Raw genomic sequence first — 14,794 nt, 5'->3', positions numbered from 1 at the left:
AAGGAAATTCAAATTGTTCGAAATGCAAAAAGGAGAAACTTTTGATGAAATGTACTCAAGGTTCACAACAATAGTAAATGAAATGTGTTCTCTTGGAAAAGCTTACACAATTCAAGAAAGAGTAAGAAAAATCATGAGGTGTCTTCCAATCATATGGAGACCAAAGGTAACAACTATAAGCCAAGCCAAGAATCTTGAATCACTTCCCCTGGAAGAACTAATTGGAACCTTAAGAGCACATGAAGTATTGCTACAAGAAGACAAACCAATCAAGAAGGGAAAGGCAATAGCACTAAAAGCATCTCAAGAAAACATCATAGTACAAATAGAAGAAGAACCAGAAGAAACTGAACAAGAAGATGCTGAAGAAATTGCTCTTCTCACTAGAAGAATACAGAGAATGATGAGAAGAAGAGATCAAATCAAAAAGGGATTTCAAAACAAAAATCCCAAAATAGAAGTGGACAAAAGCCAAGTCACATGCTTTGGATGTAATAAATTAGGACATTACAAAGCATAATGTCCCTTAAACAAGAATCCACCAAAGCGATTTCCTTTCAAAAAGAAATCAATGATGGCAACATGGGATGATTAAGAAGAATTAGAAACTGAAGAAGGTGAGGAAGCTAACATATGCTTGATGGAAAAACAGAAGAAGACGAGGTAATAAATCCTGAACGTTGTTATTTATGTGAAAAAATGGGAAAAGAATTAAATAACTTGTTAAATGATTCAAATCTTCTTATTAAAAAATGTAGCTCCTTGAAAAAACAATTTCATAAAGAAAAAGAAGAAAAATAAAAGAGTCAAGCTAGGAATAATATTCTCAAAAATATCATTCAAGAATTAACAGAAACACATAAACAAAATTTGGAAAATCGAGAAGGTCAAGAACGTTCTGCAAAGAAAACGAAGAACGTTCTCCTTATAACTAAAAATGAACTTCTTAAAACTAATTTGTTAAATTTCATTAAAGCCACTGAAACTTTCCAGAAAAATCATGGGATCCCAAATAGGAATCTTTGATAAAGCTGATCTTGGTTTTAATCAAACTCAAAAAACAAAAATGTATGAAAACTTTTTTGTCTCACAAAGAAAGGAAGAAAAATGTAAAACTAGATGCTCATACTGTAAAAAACTTGGACATCTAGAACTTGCTTGCTATTTTAGAAAAAAGAGATGAAAAGATTGAAAGCAAAAAGTTTATTAAAAGAGAATATCGTTCTGCTAAACCAGCGCTGAAAAATCTTCAAAAAAGAGAACATTCTTCATGCTGCTCTCAAAACGAAGAACGTTCCAAAACGAAAGCTGAACTTTCTCCAGAAAATCTGGAAAAAGGAGAACGATTTGGAACTACTTCAAAATCAAGTTTAAATTTTTTTGAAACCCAGATTATAAAATCAATTCCAAGATCAACAATTAAATGTTCACATTGTCTCAAAACCGGTCATGAAAAAATGATGTGCTATCTTAAGAAGAAAGAAATCGTCAAAACTAACTCTCAAGGACCCAAAACAAAGTGGGTACCTAAGGCTGAGATAACATCTTATGCATGTCGGATTTCCAAATATAAAGAGAAGGCCTTGGTTCTTGGACAGTGGATGTTCAAGACACATGAGAGGAGATAAAAATTGCTTTATGACATTCATCAAGAAGGATGGATGATCGGTTACTTTTGGAAACAACAACCAAACTCAGATTAAAGGTAAATGAACTATTGGTATGACAAACTCTACTCAAATAATTGATGTTCAATATGTTGAAGGTTTAAAACACAATGGATGTGAAGTTATTTTCAAACCAAAGGTATGGGAAATCAGAAAACCTGAAACTGGAGAAACTTTGTTTTCTGGAAATAGAAAGAAAAATTTATGTTTTATATCTTGAAGAACTACCTGATGAATCCTGTTTTATGTCAATCAATAAAGATAAATGGATATGACATAAAAGAGCTGGACATATTAGTATGAAAACAATTTCAAAAATCTCAAAGTTAGATCTTGTTAGAGGATTACCCAAACTCAATTTTGATAAAGATAAAATATGTGAAGCATGTGCAAAAGGAAGGCAAGTCAAGGGTAGTTTTCATTCAAAAGATTTTGTAACCACAAACATAACTCTTGAACTACTTCACATAGATCTTTTTGGGCCAATCAAAACAAGTTTAGGAGGAATGAAATATGATATTTTTTTATTGTTGACGATTTCTCAAGATTCACTCGGGTGTTATTTTTAAAACAAAAAGACGATGCATTTGACGCATTTAAAATATTTTGCAAAAAAGTACAAAATGAAAAAGAATCCAACATCATTTCTGTAAGAAGTGATCATGGAGGAGAATTCATAAATGCTTCTTTTAAAACCTTCTTTGATGAACTTGGTATTTCTCATAATCTATCATGTACAAGAACTCCACAACAAAATGGAGTTGTTGAACGGAAAAATAGAACATTACAAGAAATGGCAAGAACAATCTTGGAAGAGTCTAATGTTGAAAGGTATTTTTGGGTTGAAGCCGTAAACACGTCCTGTTATATCTTAAACCGTGTATCCATAAGAAAAATCATCAACAAAACCCCATATGATATCTGGAAAAATAGAAAACCAAACATTTCTTACTTTCATATTTTTGGTTGTTATTGTTATATTTTGAACAACAAAGATATCATTGGAAAATTTGATGCAAAATCTAATAAAGCAATTTTTCTTGGTTACTCAACTTATTCTAAAGGATATAGAGTATTTAATCTAAGAACTAATGTTGTAGAAATTAGTATGCACATATTATTTGATGAGTTTGATGACTTGGATATAAGTAAAAAGGATGAGAAAAAAAGAAACTCAAACTGATTTACAGCAGCAAGACAGTCTGTAGAAAACAAAGTTTGATAAACAATCTCTGTTTCATTCTCCACCAAAGCGCTGCAGAACAATTGAAGATCATCCTCAAACACAAATCGTTGGAGACACGACTGATGGGATTCGAACCAGAAAATCATTCAAGAATGATGAAAACAACATGGCAATGATATCCCAAATTAAACCAAAATCAATTAAGGAAGCCATAATTGATCAATCTTGGGTAGAGGCCATGAAGGAAGAACAGATGCAGTTCAAGAAAAATGAAGTTTGGACACTGATACCTGATCCACTAGATCAAACAATCATTAGTACACGATGGGTTTTCAAAAATAAACTAGATGAAGAAGGTAAGGTTATCAGGAACAAAGCAAGATTAGTTTCTCAAGGATACATCAACAAGAAGGCATAGATTACGATGAAATCGTTGCTCCGGTTGCAAGGTTAGAAGCTATTTGTATACTCCTTGCATATGCATCCCATAAGCTTATTAAATTGATTCAAATGGATGTTAAAAGTGCATTTTTAAATGGATTCTTAAATGAACAAGTTTATGTGAAACAACCTCCAGAATTTGAAAATCAATCAAAACCAAATCATGTTTTCAAACTTACCAAAGCTTTATATTGTTTAAAACAAGCACCAAGAGCTTGGTATGAACGATTAAGTTCATTCTTAATCAAAAATGGATTTTCAAGAGGAAAAGTTGACACCACATTATTTAAGAAAACAGAGAAGAATGATTTACTTATTGTTCAAGTATTTGTTGATTATATCATTTTCATATCAACTAATGAAAAAATGTGTGAAGGATTTTCAAAACTTATGCAAAGTGAATTTGAAATGAGCATGATCGGAGAATTAAGGTATTTTATTGGATTACAAATTAAACACTATGAAAACGGTATTCCCGCCCCCAAAAGAGTACTAACACAAGTATTCCCGCCCCCAAATTATCTCCTCCTTCCCAAGGTTCAAAATTATCATTGCCTCTTTCTCTTCAAATCAAAAATTCGGAGTGACATCCAAACCACTCCATCTTCTTTTTCCTCAAAAACAGCAACAGTGTTCTCAACTTCTCATCTTTCTCCTAAAATCTCTCTCAAAAACTCTTCCCTAACCACAACAATGGCGCGCACAAAGCAATTTGCAAGAAAGAATGCCTACCCTTGCTCACCATCCTCATAATCTCCTTCATCTGACTCAATACAATGCTCACCATCTCCACCACCACGACCAACTCCTCCATATATATCCTCTGATACCACTTTTTCTGACTACCTCTCATATTCCACAAGACACAACCTTAACCATATCAATCCCAATCCTTTGTCCACTGTTCTTCCACCGCTCTACACATGTCCCCCTCCTAATCTCGCTCAAGTTCCTCCTCATCTATGAAAACTTACGATACCAAATAGACGTTCTATGAGAGTACAATATGGCATTGGAACCTCAATGGCCTCCACCGTAAAACCATTCTACTTCATCATCTTCAATTCTGAGACTGGTGACTCATGTGATACTCCCCTTCACACAACCACTACAGAGAAAGCAAAAACCCAACCCATCACTCCATCAAAATCTTCTTTCTCCTCTGAACCTTCTCAATCAACTTCTCCAAATCAGAAAAGGAGATTGATCAATGAAATCTTCTCTTCTCTTCCTAAACCATCTCAACCTTCCTCTAAATCCAAAAAAACAACCTCACGATCGATGAAAACAAAAACACCATAACCATTGCACAATTCCTGGCTAGAAACAACCTCAGAAAACCCCAAAGAACGAAAATGCATGTACCCAAATAAAACTTGAAACTCATTGAACTCGCCTCTCCAGAACATTCTTTGTTTCCCAATGTTCCCCAGCCCTAACTCCAGAACGTTCTCCAAATTAAGAACGTTCTCTAGTTCGTATTCCCTCTCCATAACAAGAATGTTATCCACATCAAGATCGTTCTCCTGCTCGACCATCCTATTCTTCACATCCTTAACAACATTCTGCAATCCCAAAAACCTCCCTAGTTCATACATCTTCCCCCTCACCCAAATCAAAATGTTCTCTCAATCCAAAACATTCATCTTCATCGACATCTGAATCATCTGAACCATCTCCACCCTCCAAAAAATCAAAACCAAACACACTTCCTCTTATTTCACCCAAAAACTCCAAAAGTTTCAAAGACAAATGGGTTCAACGCCCTATTGGAATCGAAAGAGTTTTTGTATTTGATAAACTAATAGTTGATGGCAATAATGTTCAGCATCATACTGATGCTCTAGGTTGGACCTCTTTTCTACAAACATCTGAGCATTACTATCCAGATGTTGTAATAGCTTTCTACTACAATGCTAAAACCTTCTCCAATAAATCCCTCATCATCTCCACCATTAAGGGAATCGAGATAAGGTTGACTCCAGATATCCTGGCTTCCATCCTTCAACTGCCTATAGAAGGACCGTCTATTTTTGGCAACAAATGGTACTCAGTTCTAAATCTCAAAGAGACTGAATTACTCTCTGACTTGTTTCAAGAAGGATCTACTCGCTACCTTTGCACATATCTCAAGCCCCTTCCAAAAGTCTTCAACAGCATGAGCCAACATACACTCCTTCCTCACTAAGGAAGCCACAAGTATGTCTCTGCAAATGATGCTTTGATCATCTATCACCTCCTAAATTGTAAGCACCTTAATCTTCCTCATGTAATCATTCAACACATGATTTGCGCTGCCACTAAAGATTACAAGAAAAATATTGTTCCTTATGGAATGATATTAACTAAAATCTTTAGGCACTTTGGCATTCCTCTCTCCACTGAAAAATCCCTCATAAAACTCTCCAAATTTTTCACAAAAAATCTCTCCCACATGCGCAAAACATTCTTTGAACAGCCTACCCACACTACTTCTTCCTTTCCAACTTCCTTGAAGAGAAAACGCTCGACAAGAACAAGAACTGCCACCATACCAATCCCCTTCTCACCTTAAACATCTGATCATTCAGGAGATGCAATAAATGAAATTGCTCCAGAATGTTCTCCCAACGTTCTCTAGAAAAAATCCCAAATCCATCAACTTTCTCCGTTTTTCCTCAATCATCCACATTATCCTCCACAGATGTTTCCATTATTCCATCTATCTCCGTTTCCACCATTCCATCCAACACAGTTGTTGCTGCCACCTCTCAACCGTCCATTCACCTCCATACTCCTCCTCGAATGGTTGAACCTTCCAATTCTAACATTATGGTTGCCCTTCCAACTATAATGGCACGACCACTTCAACACATTAGGAGACTGCTCTGTTGAGAACATGGCTCACAGAACAACTCGCTCCCAAACTGGGAATCGCACCTCCTCCACTTCATCATGTTCCTCCTCCTCCGCAAGTTCCTAACCCAGGAAAATTCTTCTCTTCTGAAGGATCTTCTCCATCACTCGCGTCTTAGGATCTTTCTACTCCATCATTTTTGTATGAAAAGGGGGAGAATTAAGATAGTTTTTATTCTATTTTTAATCCCTTTTGTATATAAGATTCTATAATTATGCTAAAAGCAAACTTATGTGTTGTATCTCTTTTGAATTAATGAAAATAACTTATGTCAAAATTATATGCATGTTTAAAATTCTGTCAAAATCACTTACTGCATTAATTGAGGGGGAGCTATTAAGCTATTCAAGATTGATATTAGAATCATAATTAAAATCTAAATCAACACAGTTGTTGCTGCCACCTCTCAACCGTCCATTCACCTCCATACTCCTCCTCGAATGGTTGAACCTTCCAATTCTAACATTATGGTTGCCCTTCCAACTATAATGGCACGACCACTTCAACACATTAGGAGACTGCTCTGTTGAGAACATGGCTCACAGAACAACTCGCTCCCAAACTGGGAATCGCACCTCCTCCACTTCATCATGTTCCTCCTCCTCCGCAAGTTCCTAACCCAGGAAAATTCTTCTCTTCTGAAGGATCTTCTCCATCACTCGCGTCTTAGGATCTTTCTACTCCATCATTTTTGTATGAAAAGGGGGAGAATTAAGATAGTTTTTATTCTATTTTTAATCCCTTTTGTATATAAGATTCTATAATTATGCTAAAAGCAAACTTATGTGTTGTATCTCTTTTGAATTAATGAAAATAACTTATGTCAAAATTATATGCATGTTTAAAATTCTGTCAAAATCACTTACTGCATTAATTGAGGGGGAGCTATTAAGCTATTCAAGATTGATATTAGAATCATAATTAAAATCTAAATTAACATGTTTGTCATCATCAAAAAGGGGGAGATTGTTAAGACAAACTCTCAAATTAAAGTTTTGATGAAAATAAACAAAGGTTAATTAAGAATGCTAATTATGATTCTAAAATGTTATGTTAATTTAACTTGTGCTTTTGAGTGAATTAGTTCAAAGATAAGAATCAAGCAAAGCAAAGAAAACAGTTAAAAACTGAACAGATAAAGAAACAAGAATATTCTAGACAAAACGAATAATGATCTCCAGGTTCAACACTTATCGTCACAACCACTTAACCAATCAATCTCCACTATTTCAACGAAGTTTTTGCCTCTGAATTTTATACTAAGTTCATCAGTACATGGCAAGGAACAAGTATGATCCATTTCAGTCAAAGAAGGCTTTCGAATCATTAAGATAAAAGGTCTCGAATCAAACTAGTTGAAAAAGTCTGAATCTTCTTCAGCCAAACTGTCAAGAAAGTTTAATCAATCTTGATTTGTACAAGACATCATGAAGATATCCAGAATGATCAAATCTGAATCTCAAGATTGATCATCAATATCCAGAAAGTTCAAACCGATAAAACCAGATTGATAATTAATCTCCGTTTCTGCAGAATTTCAGCATTGATCTCCTTACTTCTGCAGAAGCTTATAATCATTCACCAAACTGTTTTGGATAGAATCAAGGCTCCAAATCAAAGCTATAACATCAATGATTAAATGAGAAGCTTCAAGGATCATTAAACTCAAAGGAAAACTGTTCAAAAAAGTTTGTAACATCATTAGTCAAAACAGATTCAAAATGCTCAAAGGCTGGAGTATTTTTAATCATATATATTGGTTTTGGTCAAAACTGACAGAGCACTACCAACAACTCTTTTGACCATTATTAAATGCTCCAAACGCTTATAAAAGAAAGGCTAATGTCCAAGAAAAATGCAGAAGTTCAAGTGCTATCAAAGTCTCATAAATCATTCACATTCACATACTTGAAATTCTCATTTTCACAAAGAAGAATCAGTTTTGAACTTTTATATCACATTGTGTTATTACTACTGAATTCTTTGTAAAGAATCGAATCTCAAACAGGAGTTGAGACATCTCAGATTCTATCAAAAAACAATTTTCGTGTCGTTCTTTTTATTTGTTGTTGGAAAAAAATATAAGGTTATTTTTTATTTACAAAAAAAAAATCCATGTTTCGGGAGAATTTCAATTAGTTGGGGGTGCCTTTCTTTTGGTATTTTCTTCGGTGCAATGCGTATATACAATTCTGACGCATTAATGTATAGGTGTGATCATACCAGCAATAAGCGTGCTTGGGAAAGAGTCATACTAGGATGGGTGATCTCCTGGGAAGTCCTCGGGTTGCACCTTTTTTATTTTATTTTTGTATTTATTTCAGATTTGTTGCCATTTTCATAGTAAAAAAAACAAGTTTTCAAGCCACCGTCTCAGATGTCCTCGAATTTTGGCTTGAAAATCACAAACAATTCATGGAACAGTTGACCTAAAAAATTTGAAATAAATAAAAAATAAAATAAAAAATGTGCAACATGAGGACTTCCAACGAGGTTGCTCATCCTAGTACTACTCTCGCCCATGTACGCTTAACTGCAGAATTCTGATGGGATCTGGTGCATTAGTGCTGGTATGATCAAAAAGCGATTTTCCAAGAGGTCACAAAAAACTAACGAAATAGTTGACCAAAAAGCGATTTTGTGTCGTTCTTTTTATTTGTTGTTGAAAATATATATCAGGTAATTTTTCTTTATAAAAACAAAAAAATCCATGCTTCGGATGGATTTCAATTAGTTGGGGGTGCCTTTTTTTTGGTATTTTCTTTGATGCAACCCATATATACAATTATGACGCATTAATTTACAGGTGCAATAATACTAGCACTATTGCACCGAATCCCATCAGAACTCCGCAGATAAGCGTGCTTGGGCGAGAGCAATACTAGGATGGGTGACCTCTTGGGAAGTCCTCGTGTTGCACCTTTTTTATTTTATTTTTGTATTTATTTCGTATTTGTTGCCCTTTTCCTAATAAAAAAAACTAGTTTTCAGGCCACTATTTGGTATGTCCTCGAATTTTTGCCACAAAATCTCAAAAATTTCACGGAACAGATGACCAAAAAGCGATTTTTGTGTTCTTTTTATTTATTGTTGGAAATAAATATAAGGTTATTTTTTCGTTACAAAAAAAAAATCCATGCTTCGGATGGATTTCAATTAGTCAAGGGCGCCTTTTTTTGGTATTTTCTTTTGTGCAACACATATTAAATTACGGCACATTAATTTACAAATGCAACCATACCAGCACTATTGCTCTGAATTCCATCAAAACTTCGCAGATAAGCGTGCTTTCTGACACCCTAAATCCCAAAATAATATATATAATAATTTATATCATTTTTCTATAAAATTTGCAGCGAATAAATAAAAATTTATTTTCAAGAAAATAAAAACTTTTATTTTTAAGTTAGAATATCACGTTTCTCAAAAATCAAACGGGACACTTGAAATTTCTTTACTCCTATAAAATAGTACAATCTCAATAAGCTTTATTTAAGTATAATTACTTGATTTAATTCTAAAAACTTACTAGTACTTATAAGGTTTTCATACAAAAAGTGTTTCAAATTAAATAAGTAAAATACAAACTTGAACTTCAAGACTCATTAATCTGTAACAAATGCGATTTCACAAACGCAGGGACAAGTCAGTCAAACACGAACAACAAAGGAGGTGAGTTTTGAAATCATGTTAATAGTATAAAATAAGTAAGGAGAACACGCAAACAATTATCATAGAACCGTATCATTACACAAACATTGCTCAAGAAAAATATCACATTAAAAAGTTAAAATCACTCAAGGAAAATCAATATATTTTACTATAACATCAAAGTGTCTAAGAGAAATTATTATCGCTTTAGAAAGACATCAATCACAACAAAACAATCACAAGGAAATGCAATGATATGCATGAGCTTAGATTCGACTTCACAATGTGGTACCATTCTAACTCTGAAGTACTTGGTTAGGAGGCTTGATACTATGCCACCATCCTGGTGGACGGACAATTCAAATTGGCCCTGTCCTCATAGATCCCCTCAACTCAACCCGAGGCACATATACGCGACAGTCGAGGTAAACGTGTGTTGCGTGGTAGCTCCCGACATTTGGAGTGCGACCTCCAAGTCGCCTAGGAATTCCCCACCTGAATACCTCCAAAGTCTAACAATCTTGTCATCAGACTCATTTAGTTGTACTTCCCTGGAATCACTAGGCTTGTCAGGCCCTACCTATATGATGACAAAATAATCTCCACTTCACAAATTCTCAATATTTATTTTCTCCCCTCGTTGGCCTATGGTACTCCATTAAGACCTTCATCTCAAACACAAATTGGAATCACAATATTCTCATCACAATTTAAAAAATCACTATCATTAATCACACGTCATCACATATACTCATCACAATCTTATAACATCAATATAATCAATCATACATCATCACATAGACTTATCACAAATTTATAACATCATTATTATTAATTATACATCATTGTAATCACATAAAACTTATCAAAATGCATCCACCTTTTATTATCACATCACCTAAACATGTCTAATCAAACATATACATAAAATTCGTTTGAAATCCAATATCACAATAATATCAAATGCGACACATTTAATGAAATTAAATCAAATATCACAATAATATCAAATGCCCAACATTTAACGAAATTAAATCAAATATCACAATAATATCAAATGCCCAACATTTAACGAAATTAAATCAAATATCACAATAATACTAAATACAACACATTTAATGAATCAATCAACACCTTATAAGTATTTCTCTTCCATATTTTAATCTCACAATTTCCATTTTACATATTAATTAATTTATCACTCAAAGGGCTACTGCCGTACGTAGCGAGCCTCGGATGAATTGTTGGGAAATACGATTTTCCCGTTCATCTCACAATATATTATACTCATGAATTCAAACGCTCTCTCACCCCTTACCTTATTTCGACGCTTTCACACACGAGTACGATTCCACGAGCAAACAACCTTTGTTCTTTGACTTTTTGTCCTTCAATCGTTCATAAATCAGAAAACCAATTAGTGGATAATATAGCCACTTTTCACACGATTGTTTTGGCGTTGGTTTCACTCAAATCAGATGAATTTTTGACGAAAACGGAGAAACTTTTATGGGACAGTCATCGATGAACGATATCAATTTTCTTCGTTTTCTCTCAATGTGCGGCTGTCCTATTTTGTTCTAGGTTACTCTCTCTTTCTCATGCCCTTCATTCTTGTTATTTTCAATTAATATTTTTTTTATTTAATTAGATTTTACTCTTAAATATGTGTCTAATCCATAAAATAAATTTTATTTCTTTCTTCTATTTATTTTTATTTTTTAAATAAAACAAACAATTATCAAAACTATTTTTTTAACACTTATTTTTTTCAAACATAATTTAATTACCAACGTATTATTGATATTTCAAAAGTAATATTTTATAAAATGAAGTAAAGTAATTAATCTTTTAAAATACATTAACCATCAAAACCCTCATATTCAAAATAATCCCTACAATAATACTTATTTTTCCAAATTCTCAAATTAAAATATTACCATCATTAGAGAATAGTCGAAATTTTAAAATAAATAAATATGACGTCAACACTTTATATTAATCACTAAATCTTAATAATTATATATAAAATCACAATGTCATAACAAGTATATAAAAATAAACGAAATCAAACACAATATCAATTATATCTCAAGATAATTATTTATAAAAAAATAACTAAAAATAAAAAATAGTTATAAATAATTGAAATTTAACTACGTGCATACTCAACATCAGTCGAGCACACAAAAAAAATATTACATTAATTGGGTACGCGTATATACACTTAAAATCGCATAAAATATTTTTCTTTAAAATATTACAGTAAAATACTATAATTTTCTTTAAAAATATATCAAATCATAAAATATAATAATTATTATTTATATTGCTCATTTAATATAATATTTATAAAACTAGCACATCGTAGAAAGCATCCGTATGACGAAAATTATCCCAAAATTTATCAACACATATTATAAAATAATTTTAACATCAAATAAATTATTTAAAATCCCATTTAATTAATAAAATAGTTTATTATAAAATTTGGGAGTTACATGCTTGGGCGAGGTAATACTAGGATGAGTGACCTCCTGGGAAGTCCTCCTGTTGCACCCTTTTTTTTATTTTTATTTTTGTATTTATTTCAGATTTGTTGCCATTTACCTAGTAAAAAAAAAACCAGTTTCTAGGCCACTGCCTCAGATGTCCTCGAATTTTTGCCATATAATCACAAAAAAAAATGATGGAACAGTTGAACAAAAAAGCGATTTTCGTGTCGTTCTTTTTATTTGTTGTTGGAAATAAATATAAGGTTATTTTTTCTTTGCAAAAAAAAAAAAATCCAAGCTTTGGATGAATTTTAATTAGTCGGGGGTGCCTTTTTTTTGGTATTTTTTATGGTGCAACTCGTATATACAATTACGACGCATTAATTTACAGATGCGATCATACCAGCACTGTTGCACCAGATCCCATCAGAACTCCGCAGATAAGCGTTCTTGGGCTAGAATAATACTAGGATGGGTGACCTCCTGGGAAGTCCTCGCGTTCCACCTTTTTATTTTATTTTTATATTTTTTTTATTTGTTTTAGATTTGTTGCCTTTTTCCTAGTTAAAAAACAAATTTTCAGGCCACGGTCTCAGATGTCCTCGAATTTTTACTAGAAAATAAGAAAAAATTCTTGAAACTGTTGACCAAAAAGCGATATTTGTGTCGTTCTTTTTATTTGTTGTTGGAAATAAATATAAGGTTAGTTTTTATTTACAAACAAAAATCCATGATTCGGATGGATTTCAATTAGTCGGGAGTGTTTTTTTTTTTGTGCAACGCATATATATCATTACGTCACATTAATTTACAAGTGCGATCATACCAGCACTAATGCACCGGATCCCATCAGAACTCTGAAGTAAAGCGTGCTTGGGCGACACTAGTACGAGGATGAGTGACCTCCTAGGAAGTCCTCGTGTTTCACTTTTTTATTTTTTATTTTTTTTATCTGTTTCAAATTGTTGCCATTTTCCTAGTAAAAAAACAAATTTTCAGGCCACGGTCTCAGATTACCTCGATTTTTTTCAAGAAAACCAAAAATAATTCACGGAACAGTTGACCAAAACTCAATTTTCAAGTTGTTCTTTTTATTTTTTGTTGGAAATAAATTTAAGTTATTTTTCCTTTACAAAAAAAAAAAAATCATGCTTCGGATGAATTTCAATTAGTCGGGGGTGCTTTAGTTTTGGTATTTTCTTTGGTGCATCGCATATATACAATTACGACACATTACTTTATAGGTGCCATCATACCAGCACTAATGCAGTGGATCCCATCAGAACTATGTAGTTAAGCGTGCTTGGGCGAGAGTAGTACTAGAATGGGTGACCTTCTGGGAAGTCCTCGTGTTGCACCTTTTTTATTTTATTTTATTTATTTATTTCAGATTTGTTGCCATGTTTATAGTAAAAATAGAAGTTTTCATGCCACTATCGCGGATGTCCTCGAATTTTTGCCAGAAAATTACAAAAAAAAATTCACTGAATAGTTAACCAAAAAGCGATTTTTGTGTTGTTCTTTTTATTTTTTGTTGGAAAAAATTATTAGGTTATTTTTTCTTTACAAAAAAAAAAAGATCCATGCTTTGGATGGATTTCAATTAGTCGCGGGTGCTTTTTTTTTTTTTGGTATTTTCTTTGGTGCAACACATTTATACAATTACGACACATTAATTTACAGGTGCGATCATACCAGCATTAATGCATTAGATCCCATCCGAACTCCGTAATTAGGCGTGCTTGGACGAGAGTACTATTAGGATGGGTGACCTCCTGGGAAGTTCTCGTGTTCACACTCTTTATTTTATTTTTGTATTTATTTCAGATTTGTTGCCATTTTCCTAGTAAAAATACGAGTTTTTAGGCCACTGTCTCGGATGTCCTCGAATTTTTGCCAGAAAATCACAAAATATTCACGGAGCAGTTGACAAAAAATCGATTTTTGTGTCGTTATTTGTTGTTTCAAGTGTTCTAATTGTTGGGAACTAGTGTATAGAGTTAGAGCAGTCGTGAACATCTAAGAGTGGAATAATTCTATATTGCTTGGAACAAATTATTGATTATATATTGATGTAAGTGTCATTGTTACTACTTGAAAGTTACAAATAAATTATTGTGAATGTATAATTAAGTGAATTTTTAACTTGAAGTAAGGAGTAGGAGTTGTGGCGCCACCTTCACACTCCTGAATCGCTTTAAAGATACTTTTAATTATATATGTTTAAATTTGAATGACTGCAGTTATAGTTACCTTAAGTAGTTGACTATATGAGTAGGAGGAGCTAGCTACCCCGATGACCCATCGTTGATAAAAGGGGCAACAATAACATATTGTTATTATTTTTAGAAATACTTGTTAAATCTATTTTTGAAATAGTTAAAAATCATGTTCACCTCTTATACAAATTTGAGTGATTATGAGTCTTATGTGGCATCAGTGTTGAATGCCGATAATT

At 33.1% G+C, this 14,794-nt stretch overlaps 2 non-coding genes and 4 pseudogenes across 2 annotated transcripts; 5 read left to right on the top strand and 1 right to left on the bottom strand.

Moving 5' to 3' along the window:
* Positions 1-8,655: 8,655 nt before the first annotated feature.
* Positions 8,656-8,774, bottom strand: LOC113784828 (5S ribosomal RNA; annotated as a pseudogene).
* A 220-nt stretch (positions 8,775-8,994) lies between these two features.
* On the top strand, positions 8,995-9,113 carry LOC113784830 (5S ribosomal RNA). Its single transcript, XR_003470962.1, has one exon. It is a non-coding gene; the product is annotated as a 5S ribosomal RNA (ribosomal RNA).
* Positions 9,114-12,725: 3,612 nt separating this feature from the next.
* LOC113784818 (5S ribosomal RNA) lies at positions 12,726-12,844 on the top strand (annotated as a pseudogene).
* Positions 12,845-13,148: 304 nt separating this feature from the next.
* Positions 13,149-13,267, top strand: LOC113784817 (5S ribosomal RNA; annotated as a pseudogene).
* A 311-nt stretch (positions 13,268-13,578) lies between these two features.
* Positions 13,579-13,697, top strand: LOC113784831 (5S ribosomal RNA). Its single transcript, XR_003470963.1, has one exon. It is a non-coding gene; the product is annotated as a 5S ribosomal RNA (ribosomal RNA).
* Positions 13,698-14,017: 320 nt separating this feature from the next.
* On the top strand, positions 14,018-14,137 carry LOC113784825 (5S ribosomal RNA; annotated as a pseudogene).
* The last annotated feature ends 657 nt before the right edge of the window (positions 14,138-14,794 follow it).

The sequence above is a fragment of the Cicer arietinum genome, chromosome 3 (genome assembly GCF_000331145.2).
Source record: "Cicer arietinum cultivar CDC Frontier isolate Library 1 chromosome 3, Cicar.CDCFrontier_v2.0, whole genome shotgun sequence".
Lineage (NCBI taxonomy): Eukaryota > Viridiplantae > Streptophyta > Magnoliopsida > Fabales > Fabaceae > Cicer > Cicer arietinum.
The sequence above is the reverse complement of the archived record's forward strand: the minus strand, read 5'-3'. Positions and strand labels throughout refer to the sequence as shown.